The 16,743-nt window shown below is 40.9% G+C and overlaps 1 long non-coding RNA gene across 1 annotated transcript in view; it reads left to right on the top strand.

The window, feature by feature from the left end:
* The first annotated feature begins 129 nt into the window (after positions 1-129).
* LOC141947334 (uncharacterized) overlaps positions 130-16,743 on the top strand; it is a 28,699-nt gene continuing 12,085 nt past the window's right edge. The window contains exons 1-2 of the long non-coding RNA XR_012630088.1: positions 130-599; positions 1,049-1,140. This is a non-coding gene — a long non-coding RNA (uncharacterized LOC141947334). The remainder of the gene's footprint in view (positions 600-1,048; positions 1,141-16,743) is intronic.

Below are 16,743 nucleotides of genomic sequence, written 5' to 3'. Positions count from 1 at the left end.
CCGCCCCACGCGAGGGGCCCCGCGGCGGCCGGGCGAGGCCCAGGCGGCCCCGTCTCCCCCCCCCCCCCACCCCCCCCCACCCGCCCCCCGCCCGCCCTGGCTCTACCTGGAGACCAGCGCCAGGCGCATCCTGCTCGCAAACAGCCCGCGGGCGAGCCCCACGGGCAACCCCCCCCGCTCCCGGGGCGGTGAGCCGGCGCGGCGGCGGCGAGGAGGAGGAGGAGGAGGAAGAGGAGACGGAGGAGAGGCGGCCCTGGCGCGGGCGGCCCCGCTGCGCTGCGCCGGCCCCGGGAGCGCGGGCTCCGACTGCGGCTCCCCTCGCCCAAGATGGGGCTCAACTTCTGCCGCGCTGCACCCTGGGAAAGGCGCCGGCCACTCCTCCCGACGCTGCGGCGCGATGACGTCACGCCCCGACGGATCTTAGCGGCGGGGGGGGAATGTGAGGCGGCCGCTCAGAATGTGCCACGCGCCCCCCCCCGCCCGGGTTGGTCCCTCCCGGCCGCCCGCGGGACGGCGCTGGCGGGGGGCGCGCGCTGCAGCCGCCGCCTGAGGAGGGCGGGTGGGCTCTCGCTTCTGCTGTCCTGCGTTGGGCTTCCAAGGTACAGAGTGTCTCCAGGAGAGCTGCTACTGGGGCACCGAGGCCAGACCCCCCCGTAAATTTATCAAGCAACGGGTGGGTGACGGCAGTTCGGGTGTTTATCCCTCCCACTGAATGGCAGCTGCTCTGACACAATAGGAAACTGTCTCAGAACCTCCTCTAATTACTAAAGTCGTAATATTTTCCAGCGTAAATTTACTTACGGCCAATTTCTAGTCATGGTTTTGTATTAATAAAGGTGACCAATTCCTTGTTATTCCTCATAATTCCCGTGGTTGCTCTCACAGCTGCCTCCACATGATTTGCAGTTTGAATCGATCCCTCTTGCAGACAAGTGACAGAACCGCGCACGGGCTTGCTGATGAGATAGCGCATCATAGCATGGGTGTTTCAGTGTCTGCTTCCACTGTGCTTCCTGCTAGATCCCCTTTTGTTGATTTTTTTCCACAGCTATGTCATGCTAGTGATTCATATCCAAACCGTAAGGAGCCTACCTTTGGTGTCTTCAGGTGCTCACCTCTCATAAATCCCTGATATGATATGTAAGTTAACATTTTATTATATCTCATTTCTGTTATTCCAGCCACCAATGTCATTAGGGTTTTGTTGGATGGTAATCTGGTCCCTGTTTGAACAGTTGTGTCGTGACACTGTACCATTAACCCATCCTGGCTTTCTCTGTAAGGTCACAAAGTGCTTTGAAGGCCAGTGATAAAATGTGGAAGATCCCCACTACTAGCTCCCCTTCAGTTCATGTGTTCCTGGTAAATGCAACAGTTCTTGTAATTTTGCATGCTAATCCATCTCTTCTGTATCTGTTTTCAGTAATATTTTCCAATATGATACCATGTCAAATACTCCTCTAGCTTCAACAGAGATTAAACCTACTGCATTAACAATGTAAGAACTCATTTATGTTAGAAAAGAGTTTTGAGTTAATCTGGCGTGAACCACCTTGGTAAATTTATCCATTAAAATCAGGCATTTTACACGAGTCTTTGGCAAGTGCTGTTCCACTTTTTTTTTTTTCAACTTTAATTTGAAGTTCTTATCAACCATGCTAACCCAAATTCCAGAAAGCTTCTGCAAGAGGTGTTTCGGTAAGTGTCCGTTCATGTTATTAGTGTCTTCCATTAATCAGATATTTCAAATGGTCAGAGCCTCCATCCTTGAACTTTCTGACTTCAGTTATCCTGTCACACCTTCTCATTTCTTCCGAGGGAGGAAAGAAGTCTGATGATCACCCAAGTCTCCATTTCTCTGAGCATTGCCCACATTTTCACCACCCTGGCGAAGATGCTCTGGTATAATTCAGTGGGAATCTGGTAGTGTTGTTTGAGCAAATGTAGAAGATAACCAGTGGGGTTTTCTCCATTAGCCTCAGATCAATGTCCCACAGTTCATGTCCTGCTAAGTAACAAACCCCAGCTTTTCTGGGTGTCCTCTGAGGGGAGGACTGTCCCTTCATCTGTTGCCATACACACTGGGTAGTCTCTTCTGAGTCCTGAATCTTGGGCTATACCCCATTTGTTCTGCTTTCAGTAGAGCATTCTGTTCTCTGGTGCCTTGTGAATCCTCCTCATGTGTGTAACATCCTTGGTTTCTGTGCCTGGGTGCATACAGTGTGCCAAGACTTTCTTTTCTTCTCATCTTCCTTGGCACTTTGTCTTCTGCCTACTTCTTTTTACGTTGGTATGAACCTCATCTTTGATTCTGCTTCTCTTTGTACTAGCTCATCCCTTATTGTTTCCTGTCCTCATATTCTTCAAAGTTTGCCTTCTAGAGTTTCTTCATTCTGCATATGTTAGGAGATGATGAACTGTCTGTGCAGCATCCTTTTTCCTCCTTAACAGTTTTGAATTTCCATCTGAACTCCATTTGTAATTCTTGGATTTCCTCCTGGTATACAGGAATTTTTGCTTCTGATATGACATGAGTTCTGTCAGGTAACACTTTCTGGAGTAGCATCTACCAGGTACCTGCTGGAGGATAAAGCATATTCTTTATCTCATGTTTACTGCCATCTCTTAGCCCTCTGATTGAATCTACATTCTCAGAATTCGTATTTCTGTCCAACCCTGACTTTGAAGAGGGAATAAAGACAATCCCCCAAACTTCCTCGCAAACAAATTCCCTCCAGCATGCAGTCCTTTGTTTCCTGCACCCTCTGCACTGCATGATTTCAAATATACAAGTTAGAGAGGAAATGTAATGCACACAGTACAAGATCTCTAAAAATGAGTAATATCCTCTTAACACCAAATTGCAATGTTAAAACTTTGTATTTCAATCTAAGAAATGTCTTATGTCCATGAGAGAGTGTATTTCTGACACGGGACGTGAGGCATTGGACCTTAAACCTGCCACTACCCCAGGAACTATTACGCCTTGTTCTGCAAGTCAACCGAGTATAATTTGATGAAAGAATGGAACTCTGTATTTGAGCAGAGAGAGCAATGCTGCCTTGGCAAGTTAAGTTTCATTTTAACAGGCAGCATGTGGATCTGTCTGTGAGTTTTTAAATTAGCCACAACAACAGTGGATTGAATAGCCAAGGGAAAGCCATATGGCCAAAGATGTATAATAATGCAATATATTACACAGCACTACTGCTTATACCACAGATACCAAGAGGTCAACAGGAGTTCTGGGTTTTTTTTCGGGTTAGCATGAAAGCTGTAAGGAGGCGAAGCAGCTGGGATTGCATGTGGCATAGATCTTCTATAAATGATGATGGTAAACTTTGAAGAAAATTTTACGAGGGCAAGGAATAGCTAGCTACAGGAAATAGTAAAGACCTGAGATAAGTTTTGTATATGGATTTTTAAAATTTCTTCCTTTTCAAACAGAAAGCATTTGGGCATATTAATCCACTAGATCCAGGACAGCATATGATAAAACCGTTCTGAATAGGAATACATTTTAAAAACACTGTCCCCACACAGGTAAATAATAGGCATATTACTGGAAAGATGCAGGATGCCAGAACATAAGAGTGAGTTGATCCAACAAACACTTTTCAGTCAGTAAGGCAGTCTGGAGGGCTGTTTATCACAACAAAGGGGACACAATCTTCCCCAAACTGGAATAGTTTTGCTTTAAAACAGTACATTTAAAATGTGCAATGACACAAGGTGCATGTGAAGATTCTTACTGATGGACTATTGGATTTGTTGGTATTTCATCTCAGTAAAACGTGAAATCAAAAAAGTCTCCCTCAGGAAGTGACATTTTAAAAGCGTGCAAGGGAGCCTTAAAAACAGAGGCAGAAGTTATTCTACTAGACCTACCCCCATCAGTGATCTTTCAAAATTATTATAGGAAGGAGACTAATACATAATTAGTGGGATGAAGTCCTTTCCCACCTTATAGGTACACAGACCCGTAACAGATAGGGTAACACTTTTTTCAGCATTGAACAACTACCAGCAGGCTGTTGAACAGTAGGCTGCTAAACTGTAAGAACTGATGTTTTTCCTGACAGCACAGTAAACCAAAATTAAAAGTTATTTTATTCTCATTTTTATGCAATCACGTTATTACTTTAGTGTATGAAAATATATGTTAGTAGAATAGTGTGGTCTTCTAAGTCAGATAGGTCTGAAATTTAAAATAACAAAGATGCTATTTTAGAATCCATTAGTTTGTCACCACTGTTGTTCAGAATAAATTAACATTTGAAATTGTAAAATTCTAAATCCCAGATTGAAACAATCATTTGCTAAACCCTCCATTCATGAACTGTGTCTATATGACTATTTTAACATAACCTAAAATGTAACAAGGCATGGTCTATTTGAGTGGCATTTAGTGTGGTCTAGCAAAGGAGAAAGGGAATTTAATAAAAGGTAAAATAGGGAAAGGATGAGGAACAAGAATGAACAAGACAGACTGATTTGCTGACAAACCAGAAAGGTTTCTGAAAAGTCAAGTATAAAAATTGCTACAGCCCATGGCCAGATTAGCCAAGATACACACAAATAATCCACACAATGGCCTTGGCAGCATTACACTGATAATGTTTTTGCAAGGTTGAATTGGTGCTGAACAATATTCTAGTATGCTGGGCACAAATGTACTGATAGTTTTATTAAGCGCCAAGCATGTATATATTCCTTTTTTGCCTTCAAGAAAAACAGCTGCCACAGTTAGTTAAAAGAAATTCCCACATGGCTCCTGTTTGAGTTTCTGTGCGTGTCATCTGTGAGGGGCTCTCGTGGTTTCTGTGTGTATGTGCACGTGTTCCTGTTGTTTCGAGATCTGGCAAGGGCAGATCTAGCAGGCAGTGGTGAGGGCAGCAGGCTCCTTTCGGTGCTCCTGCAACGTGTGACAGGTTTGTGTAATTGGGCCACACTCTCTCCATCACCCTCTGCCATTGCACTTTCACTAGGAGGATCCCTGGACAGTTTCAGTAGCAGCGAGAGCTGTTAGCAGCTTTCCACACTTGTGGTTCTACTGCTTGGGGACTGCAGGTGAATTACCCATTTTTAAGGCTCACGCAGCAGTCATGCACAAGACGTGTATCCTTCACAAACTCTCTCAGCCTCAGAGACTGAGAGAGCATAAATGCTAGCACAGGTGATAGAAGACCAAAAAAGAAGCTCCTCTAGAGTGTAAGCTATAAAGAAACAGTGACCACATGTATGTATCCAGTGAAAATGGCACTAACATGTTCTGTTTGTTTGTTTATACGATTTTAAAGGGCAAAAGGTGGTCCTTCCCACTGGTCAGAGCTTCAATCTGTGAATCATTCAGACAGGGATAAAAGCTGCACTTTAAAACCCCTAAACACTGACAGAGTTAGACATCCAGAGATGTATGCCTCTGTGTATAAAGATGTATATTAACAGGTGTATATATGAAGTCAAACTTTGAAAATCCCTAACAGTAACATTAAAAATACAATGTTTTTTAAAAGAAAGCTGTAGGAATCATCAAAGGGAGTTGGACTATTTATTGGTATCTAGAGTTCATGCGTTCAGGTTTCTTAGCCTTAATAACATTAGGTGATTATTGTTGAAGATTAAAAACTAGCCTTGGGAAGCAGCGTGATCTAACAGATAGGGCATTTACCCAAGTATCAGGAGCCCAGATTGAAATTGTTTGTGTGGAAGTCAGTGGGAAAAGTTCAGGGGATTAGTTTTTTAACTTCAGTCTTACACCTAAATTGGTATTTATCTGCAGTGTGGCCTTGTACAAGTTACTTTTTTTTCTTTGTGCCTCTTTTTTTTTTCTCTCCTATCTATCAGCCTGCTTTGTCTGCAGATACAGAGAAGCCTTCAGGGCCCTGCTTGCCTTTTTGTGTGTGTTGAGTACTGAGACCTAAATTTTGGTCAGGCTATGTGATACTGTCTTAGAAATAGTAACATACTGGCACAATAATGGACAAGTGATAAGCAATTCATTTATCACTAGGTTCTTTTCAAATTTTAACAGAAATTTAGGAGTTACTAAAAATTAAACTTCCATGTATGTGAATTGAGGTTTACCAGTTTGGTATTTTAAGAGTGCACGCCCATTCAGATGACTCTTGTATCAAGATCCTGCGTTAACATCTTAAATTTTAAAATAATCAGAATATATCAGAATCAGAATATCAGAATAAATATCAGAAATAATATCAGAAATTCCTTTCCTTCACTGTAAACTGTACGTTTTCCATTTTATTAAACTAGTGGTGCTAGGCAGTAAGACATTTACCCAAATTCTTGTTTTTAAAACTCATCTAAATTACCACAAACGATCTCAAAGGGACTGAGATGCAATGGTAATTTGAATTTCAAGTCCTTTTGAATTTCAAGCAGCAAGACATTGACTGCAAGACCTGGAAGACAAATTCCAGGTTACAGACTGCTGGAGGGAAGAAGGGCATAGAAAAGGGCAAATGAGTTACTTGAATGTCTAAGTAGGATTTTTGCATTTATAAAGGCCACTAACTATCAAGAGAACCAGGAAATAGTAGCTGCAGTATTTAGCTTTAGGCTCTTCTTAAAGTCTCATGTGACAAAAAGCATGGAAATGTCCTCTTTCCTGACCCTAACAAAATTGCTCTTTTTGTCTTTGCAGTGTTCATTGTCTTCTATATGGAAAATAACAGGCACTAAATCCAAAAACTAATGAAAAAAAGTTAATATGACCAACAACTGAGACCAAATGGAAACTGTTGCACACATGGAAACACATTTAAAGTGCAAATAGAAATGAATAAATGTTATGAAATCTCAGTTGTTGTTAGCCTGATCCTGGCCCCTTTCAAGTCAGTGGCAGAACCCATTAAATGTCAGTGGGAGCTGTGTTTTACTTAACTGAGATATGTTAAAATCTAAGATGAACATTTGTACAGATCAACGGACAGGTCTTTAGCATAATATACTCTTCTTCATGATGGATACCTTTTTCCATACTATCTTGTGCTGCACCTGATCACGCTGTTTGACTTGGAGCAGTCTGGGGCAGGACTTTGCCTCTATTCAGCATAAGGCATCAAAGACCGTTGTGCACACCTAAAGAATTATATAGATAATTTAGGGAAATGACACCATGATACGGAACAGTTGTCTAAAGTCTGCTGTTTCACCAGGGGGGTCTGGGGCTGTTCACAGACTAGTTATCGTCAATTAGTTCTGGGCAGAATAAGCCCCTGTGTGGTTTCCCCTCTTTGACTTGGCTGTGCCATTTACATAGCTGTTCTCAGCCTTGCTCTCTGCTGTATTTTGAATCATTTGTGGTTTAGAGGCAGAAAGAAGAAGAGATGTATAAGTCAAATCTGAGCTCCAAACCCAGTTTGGGATTGTAGTATGTTCTTGATGCTGAGAAAAAAAGTATGCATTTTGAGATCATTATAAGGCAACTACCATGTGTTGGCACTAGCAATGAATTATTGTTGCAGGAACGACACTTTTAGGGAAGGCATAGAGCAGACCTGGGTTTGGTCCATAGTTTAAAAGCCAGGAAATAAATTCTGGCTGTAGGATACATAAGTCAGCTTGGTCTGTCTTTTCTTTCTCAGTTTGAACATGAAACAGTTTGTAAACTGGCGATATTTAGTTAATACACTGGAATGCAATGAAATTTAAAGACACACAATTTCATCAATTTGATGCATAAATAGATTACAGCATTTTCAGCATTCCAGTCTTAGGATCAAGTGAAGTCCAGATCAGGTTTCATTTAACCTAGTTAAAAGAGCAATGTGAATGGTTTCAGATACTTTACGTGGGGTTCAGCAGCATATTCGCTCATATCTTTCAAACTCATACTGAGTAAAGACTAACATCAATAGTGGAGAAAAATCCTCATCTCTTCAATAGATTTTGTATGTCTTAAATCTTGCTGTTTGGCATGAGTGTATTTTAATGGGACATTTCAAGAATTCGTTGCTGGATTTCCTGGAATCTAGGTTGCTCATTTTCTTGAATAATTCTTCTTTGAACAGTAAGTAATGACTTTACTTCATGTATAAACAATTATTCAGGGTTTTTTACCAGCTATGTCAATTGTCTCTCAGTGTTAAAAGCATGAATAATGGCAGGGCATTTATTTTTTTCATTAAGGTTGGACGTTGTCTAAGCAAAAAGGGAATATACACAAATTTCAGATAGCTAGTCAGATACTTTAAATAACCCGTGGCATGACTTGATCTATAGTTATAGATCAGTTTGCAGGACTGAGTTCCTAAAGCGTAGGTCCTTATGTAATATTTGTAGCATAAAAGTAAGAGGAAGTGTGAAGTAGAAAGATCGTCTGTTTTTAAGATGAGAGAGCAGTTACAGAGTAGACATTAAAGCGATTGCAGCTCTATAATAATAATATTTAGATGGCCTATTTAAATAGACCTTCCAGGGAGTCCCAACTGTTTGGCATGGTGATGCCTGTGCTCGCTAACTAGCTGAGACAACATCCATTTGGTTCTGTATGTGAGATACTCAGGTTCAAAGGTGAACCTGTGTCTGTGCCCCTCACATTTCACTTCAACAAGCGCAGTGGCTTTTCTTCCCCTTTTTACTGGTTAAGCATGCATTCAAGAGCAAAGATTAGAGCTAGATAAAGAAAGGTGTGGGGGAACTTCTACATACTTAGGTTCTGAGTAATTTTTGACAGATCTATTGCTACCATATCAGGTGGGACACTGATTAGCCAAAGTTGGTTCCCTGGCCTTTTTTGCATAAACATGCTACATAAAGCTTGCATTCCACAAGAGCTGCAGCTTTTCTACAAACGCACAAATGTTGGTTTTGTAGTGGAGAGTGGATTGATGGACTCTGGTTCCAAATGGAAGCTGTATACAAAATAGCTACAAAAAGGTAATACTGCTGTGGCTAATTCCAGTTTTTCTCGTCAGACTGTGCAGGTACTATAAAAGCCTATGACTTCACACCTGCTGAAACGCTCATGCTGTCAGGCACTAAAATGATGCATCAAATATAAACCTAAATCCTGTTCACATAAGTCTCCATTTTGCTGCTGTTAATTTTTTTTTTAAAGCTTACATAAATAATTCCACTGAAATCCACTGAAATAGAATTGTCAGTGAAATGGAGAGATTACTCAGCAAAAATAAAAGTGTTAGAAGTAGACAAACAATAGTTGTTTGTGATGATCTGCATTTTGTATCATAATTATTTTATAATGGAACACTTCCATTATGAACTTGATTAAAGAACAAGCACAATTTGTTGTCCTTCATCATTAATGCTGAAGAATTGATTGCAGTATATATCTGTGTGTGCAAATTCAAAACACTTTCAGAGTTCTGCCTTGGGAGCCTGAGATAAATGAGAAAACAGAACATTTGGGGAAGTTAATATTCTGAAGCTTGTTGGAGCTAACTGGTGGAAGTGGTACAAACTTACTTCTGGGTTAAACGAAAAATAATACTTAAAAAAAAAAAATCACTACTAGGATTTCCATAATAATTGACTATTTCATGGCAAGCCCTAGCAGATTCTGCATTAGGAGTTTGATCAGTGGAATTGTCCTGAAGGTGTTAAATAGTGTGGAAACTCATTAGTAATACATTGCAAAAGCAGTGATATACTAAGCATTTTCATTTGGAGGATGATTTTTTTTCTCAGTTGCACTATAAATTAGCCATTCTGTATGGATAAAAATTAGCTTGTAAATTTTGCAAGTTAAGACCATAGGGTATTTTTCTTCAGGGGCTTATATTCTATTAAGGCATCTGAAAATCATTTAAGACTATTGATATGGAGTGGTCTCCAAGAAGAGGAGCTGTGGGCTCTGCGAGGATCGGTCAGGACTGTGACTCCCTCTTACAGAAAGAGAGGGGTGGTTGTTGGATTTTCTCCCAACCACATCACACTCTCGCTGATGTCTGGATGAATTTGACAGCATGTGACGCAAAACAGGAGATGGACTGCGCAGTGTTGGCATTGCTCTGCAGCAAACGTGACATCACAGCAGCCAAGTTGAAATGTGGAAGGACACACACAATCTTTGCAGCAGATACAAACCAGGTCCAGAACCAGCGCAGTCAGATCTTTGGCTTTATCCCGGGGGAAGTCTCGCTCCCGCCAGTGGCGCTGACCTGCACAGGTCACCCGGTCACCCAGACACCCGTGTTCCGTCTCCCAGTGCTACAGCCGACTAGGTGTCCTTGTAACATCAGTGCAGAGGCCAGAAAGCGAAGAGCGGTGGTATTGGAGACATGAGGTTGGCGTAACCGGGATGGGTCCAGCACTACGTGTGCACTACTCAGGCAGCAGGCGAAGCTTCCTGAACACGCAGGTCCGGTAAGTGGCACTCGGGGGCTGCGGGGAGTCTTCCCCTTCTTGACACCCCTGCCCTGCTGTTACTGCCACTGCTGTTGCTCCTAACACTCTTCCTTTTGTGTGCAATGCAGTAAAAAACCCATTTCTGTTAGCTGTTGCCCTTCCCAAAATAGTTGTTGTGGATCTCAGAAGCTTGTTTGAAAGGACACGGAGAGAGCTTGTAGCAGGCTTTTATCAGGAACACAGTGAAAGGGCAGGCAGAAAAGCACTGTCTGGTACTGCGTTCTCAAGGAGCGTCCTGTAAGAAAACAGTGTTTCAGCTTTACGTTACCAGAACTAGTCCCCCACATCAGGACTCTCTATCTTTCCCCACCCGTTAGCATTTACAGTAGTTCAAAACCAGCTTTATATATAAAGTGCGAGTTGGAAAAGTGGTAACTGGCTTTCTTTTGTAGCTGGTGTAAACAAGACAGGAGGATATGAGTCCATTTTACACTAACTTCTGTGATCATCAGCAAGTACACTATAAGAGAGAACAGAGAAAATATGTCAGAAATAAATATTTGTTCCCCACTCGTGAGAGTAACCCTAATAAGAAAACCATGGGTTCACCTTCAGAGCTTGTTAATGTCAGACCATGCTATTCTATTGTAAAAAGGCAGATTATTTTCTTTTAGTTTATTCTAACAAGCAACTGGGTTTTTCCCTTCTCCTAACGAGGTTTTATTTAATCATGCAGTCAGTCTCAGGTACAGCTGTTAATTCTATATTCTATTTATATCAATGGAATTTACCTTACATTATTGGTTGCAAAAAGTAAATAGTAATGTGCTGAGAACATGGAAAACAAAATATGGTTTCTGGCTTGCCAAATCTTCGTCACTGAGCATATTTTTCCTTAGTGGTTGCCTTGCTGTAGTAAACAAAGTTAAGGGCTAGGCCATTTTATTAGTAACAATTCAGTATGGATGCACAAGAAAATTAATTGCTGTCTGTCCTTTTCAAAAGAGGATGTTGTTGTTTTGCTGTAGCATGACACATAAAGCCATAAAAAAGAAACAAACAAATTTTGGTTAGGAAAAACAAATACATTTATTGATACTACAAAAACAAGTGGTTCTGTGACATCAAAAAGCAGAGTTCTTATATGGTTGTTTACTTAGTCATAGAATTAGAAGCAACACTATGAGTTCCTTATTTGTGGATAAATCTACTGAACAGTGCAAATATCAAGTGGAATTGAGTCTTAAAGTTGTATTGCTCTCTCCTAAAAATGTACAGAGTTGGGTAACTGAAACTAATTCTCACAAGCATACATGAAATGCAGGAATCAAGCTGGAAATTCTTGTTCAAGCAGAATTCCCATAAAAATCCAGTTTGGAAATAGGTGTCCGCAAGCACTTAGCGAGTTTTAGTGATGCTTGTTACCATGAAGAAGCAGTTTCTAAATGCTTTGCACTCTGTGATGCATAGATTCATGGTTTTTTTTCTTTCGTTAAAATGCTAGGCAAGTGCAGGCCCTGCTGATGATTTAACTTTAACCTGAATTAGTGACAAAGCCTGTGGAATTCTCAAGAAGTTTTTAACTGGATCTGAAATTGAGAGGACTACACAACCAGAGCAATCAACCATAACATATGTAGTAACAGTTGCTGGAAGTGCAGTGAGGATAACGGATTCTTATTGCCTTTCCCACACTATGGCATTGTGCTATGGTTTGGTTTTGGCAGGGGACAACGCAGAGATTAAATATCACTCTGAATGCTGCCTGAAGTTGCAGGCATCAAATTGTTATGACTGGTTCTTCTAATACTCTTCCAAATACTAGGAAAAGTGTCACATGTATTTATATTAAAACCAAACACTGTTTGGAAAATAGTAGAAAATATAGAGGGTGAATCCCTCTCTACCTGAAGTGAACTGCAAGATTTCGTTTTACTTCAACACTGTGGTCACAAACCTGTAAAGATAATGTGCATTTGTTTCAGAATGGGCCACCCTAATAAAATGAGACAGTTGGGAATTATTATGCGATAATTTATCCAATAGGTCCAAGAAGATTTGCTCTGTGGAAATATATGGACTGTTTCTCTCTGAATTAGTAAACCTTACACTTGTCTCTTCACCTCTTTTTTTTTTTACCTTTTCTCCCTCTTTAGAGACAACAACAATTCCCACTCACATAAGTGTGGTTCCCTTGAGAATGGTTCTAAAATGCTTTTGGAATTATTCTATGACTTGAATAAACCTATTCTAGGTCAGCACAAATTTGGTCTGTATTCTTCATTTGGTTTTTTTTTTCAGTTTTTATATAATGTTTGAAAATGCAAAAAAAAAAAAAATCATCTGCTCTACTTAAGCGGTAGACAGACAGGGTTTGGTTACTGAATACCATGGGTGATGTAGATTGCCCTCCTTGGACAACAGTATTTGTTTGTACAGGCTGATACTCACACTCTACAGATAACTCACTTCAACAGCACATAGTAATGTACATTATGACTAATTCAGCTTGTAAGCAGTTTTATTGTGGTCTCTCCAGTATAGGAGGTTTTGGCTTCTTTTCAGCATTAAGTCATACACAATTTTTAGATGATGTAGTCATACAAAGAGAAGATCATCTGAAGGAAAAGGGAATTTCCTAGTCTTTCAGCATTAACACCTTCAGTTTAACGTATAAAAGCCATTCAGTTTCTCACTTTTTTCCCTTAGTGAGGCACTCAGAAGATTACATATCTTACGATGAATCAGGCACTGTCTAGATCAAATATCCCATTTTTTTTAAGTTTTAGAATATTTCTTCATCTAATTATCTCAGAGCTGAATTTTTTCCTTCTCATCTGTGCCAATAACAAAGGGCAGAGACAATAAGTGAGATCAATATTGTTCTCTGTTACAGAATTGCAGGTTGCACAATGCTATACGGTGGATCAAACAAAATTCTGAAAGAGGGTCTGCGGTGGCCCTCCATATCTCAAACACCTTGATGGGAAGGTTTGCCTGCAAGTTGCATGGCCCTTACCCAATTATCCTTACTATTTAGAGATGCTGGTTGAATGCTGGTCCATGTAAACCATTGCAAAACAAGCTGAGCACAAGATGTGAACTATAAATGGAAGTTTTCTGAAGGAAGGGATGTGGGCTATGAGAAAATGTTACTGTCAGGGTGTGGGTGGCCCTTGTGCTGTTTCAGCACGGGAGCTCGCCTTGCCGGCAGTGACGGGGCGGTGGTGGGCACGCTCCTGCTCTCTCCTGCCCTGGCTGAGGGTGACTGCGGCAGGCAGTTCCCTTCAGTGACAGACACACAGGGCAAAATTCTTGGTCTGACGGCTGTATGGTGCTTCAGTGAATCAGAGTTTCTTCCCAGGGTGATCCTAGGGCTGACTCTGTCCAGTCATAGTCTGCTCTGGTTGGAAGATTATCATATCATCGAGGTCTTGACGAGCACACGTAGGTCAGAGCAAACTGGAAGAGATGAAGATGATGGTGAAGCATGATGCTGAAATACAGAACAACAGTGCAGTGGAGCTGTATTTTTATTCTATGTAGGCCAGTATCATGGTTAACCTGTGTAAATATTTCAGTATTTACTCATGTGGTAAAAGACTTTTATAATGGTAAGTAAATATATGGCATGATAGATTTAGCATGTGGGAAAGTTCATGGTGAGCTCTGCAATAATATGAAGGTTAAGTGATATCAATGTACACGCAAGTAGCAGAAAGGGGCTTCAGATTTTTTTAAAGTTAAAATGTACATGCAGGCATGCCGTTCAAATTAGCATGACAGTATACACATAAGAATTTATTTGAAATGACTCTTTTTGAGAATGCTAACATATTCAAATCTCTTAGTCTATAGCTCAACGCCTAAGAAAATACCCACTCTTCTCCCAGTGTAATTCACAGAACCAGGCCTTCAACACCATCATACACCCAATTGTTAAAAGAAATATGCCATATCTTCTGTACCACGTACTGACCGTTGCTGTGGTGCTGCTTCTGTGAGCGATATGCAGCGACATTTCAGCTTCTGTTGAAATGTAATTGACAGCTGGATTTTAGGAGAATTTCCTTGAAGTTCTACAAGGCTTATAAACATTTCCCAATTTTTTCAGGTAATAAAACCAAAACCTAAATTGCAAATGATTCACTGCAAACCAAGCTGCAAACCAAGTCAGTACCCAAAGTAGAATTAAAATCTAGGATTTCTTGATCTCCTGCCTACTCCTGTGAACACTGAACAGTGCATTGTGTAAACTGTCTTGAGCATATATATGTGTTGTGTAATACATGTTGCGCTAGTCTGTTGTTTCTGCATCTGTATTTTTGCAGATATATTGACACTGCCTAGTATATGGGGGGAAAAATGATTCTGAGTAAGTTACTAAAGGATTTTAGAGCCTATATTTCTTTGTGTGTTCTTAGACAAGAAGGGAAACAAGGTTTCAGAGGTGATGCAGAGCAGAAGCTTGGAAAGTTGGAGATAAAGTTGTGCAAGGAGAAGGGAGATGCTTTCAGTTCCCTCCCACATTTTCTGTTTATATCTTTCCCTGTCACATTTGCTTTCTCATTCCTGCTTCCCCCTTTGCAGGTGTGGCAGCAGGAGGGAATTTGCCAGGTTCACGGTGTAAGATTCCCCATGGGTAGTCGGTGCTGCTGACTTCCACAGAGCCGCGGGGACTTCCCAAAGCTGGCGGTCTAGAGCTTGGTCATCAAAGTTCTCGAGCACAGCACTTTGAGGACTGCAAGCCAAAGCTTCTGTCTTCCTAGCAGATTGCTAGAGATTTTACATCAGAATGTGCATTTAGGTCACAACAGCATAACTGAAAACAGTAGTTAGATCTGGGATTTTACTGGCTGGTATTCACAAAGACAAGCTGTGGGACGTGAAATAAAGTCAGTAACAGGAACCTGACAGGGACGTGTGCTGTGTGCAAAGAAACCCCAAGTGACAAGTTCGTATGACTTTACCCTGTAGAATGTGTAACGTGTATTACTTCCTTCCATGACTCATATACAGTCGCACGTAGATAGGAACCCTGCAACCCTGTTTTTGCTTTGTAAATCATTAGTCTTAATACCTTTCAGCCTCATCTTGCTGAAATACTAAAATAAAAAACCACACCCTCACAGTCCCCACTGGCCCTCATTCCAGCCTGGACAAATTCCTCTCTGCGGTAGTTACTGGCACTTGCCCACTGAACTGGAAAAGAAAAAGCTTTATGACAGAGGGCTGATGGTGGGATCATGACTGCAGGACAATCCTCCTTCCTTTATTTTGAAGTCATGCTTATAGGGAATAACTTGTGGTAAGTGAAGCCATTCGGGGATCTACAAATACAGAGCAGAAAAAGCACAGTAACATTCTGGTCTGTAGGGAATCTATCTAGACAGCATGCTAATTCAAATAATAACAACATTTTAAATGATTAATCAGAATCTGATAGCACATCTGGGTGGGTGCAGGGGGCAGAGATGAGCATTCTACAGTTTTTCCCAGACAAGACAGAACCTGAATTATGAGCTCACGTCACAGCTCTGATAGCGAGTAAACTTGAAAGCACTTGTCCACAGTCTCCTCCATGCTTTGTTGCAAAGAGAAAGTATCAGAATATCTTGGAAGGCATGGAAATTAAAAATGTGTTAGAATTTTATGAGCTTATTTTCACAGGTTATAAAACAAGAAGAAAAGAGTAATTCAGCAGTGTTTTTCTTCATTAATTTTATGAGTATTAGCAGAGTTTTTAAAACAATTACAATAGCGCATTGTATAGGTGCTTAGAAGAAAACAACAGAGGCAAAGAAATTCAATGTCAAGTTTGCTTCCGAATTCACAGAATATAATGTGAGACAAACCTTGTTCTTAATTGTGTATCTATCTGGAATAACTGCACTATCAAGTGGAAGTAATACAGAAATTGTGTATGATCTGACTCTGTAAAATTGACTTCTGGTAACACAAAGGACCTGAGAAGTACCCAGTGGATATCCATGAAAATGATTGCATTTGCATATCAGTTGCTTCAATTTTCTACATTTATATTTTCCACCACAATTTTTTGAACCATACGTCAACGACCCATGAAAGATTTGATTACCCACCCCAAAAAAGGCCCAAGAAAGGAAATGTCATAAAAATATCATGGCTGTATATTCTTATTTTATTCTCCTCAGGGGCTTCCTGGAGCTTGAAAGGACTACCAAAGCCCACACTGCTATATGTAAAATTACCTCTGCCTAAATATGATCCTTGTCTTGAATTTGTATGAACTTTTGAAGAATCTCAATTTCAGTCCCTAAAAAGCCATGCTAGTCTAAGCTAAATAACCACAGTCCTTGCTCAAGCAAAGCCCCCCTTGAAACAAGGCATTGCCTTTGTGCTTGAAGGATTCCTGTTAATAAGGAATAAGCC

Source organism: Strix uralensis, chromosome 9 (assembly GCF_047716275.1).
Source record: "Strix uralensis isolate ZFMK-TIS-50842 chromosome 9, bStrUra1, whole genome shotgun sequence".
NCBI lineage: Eukaryota > Metazoa > Chordata > Aves > Strigiformes > Strigidae > Strix > Strix uralensis.
Note: the sequence above shows the minus strand (reverse complement) of the source record. Positions and strands in the feature narration are given on the sequence as shown.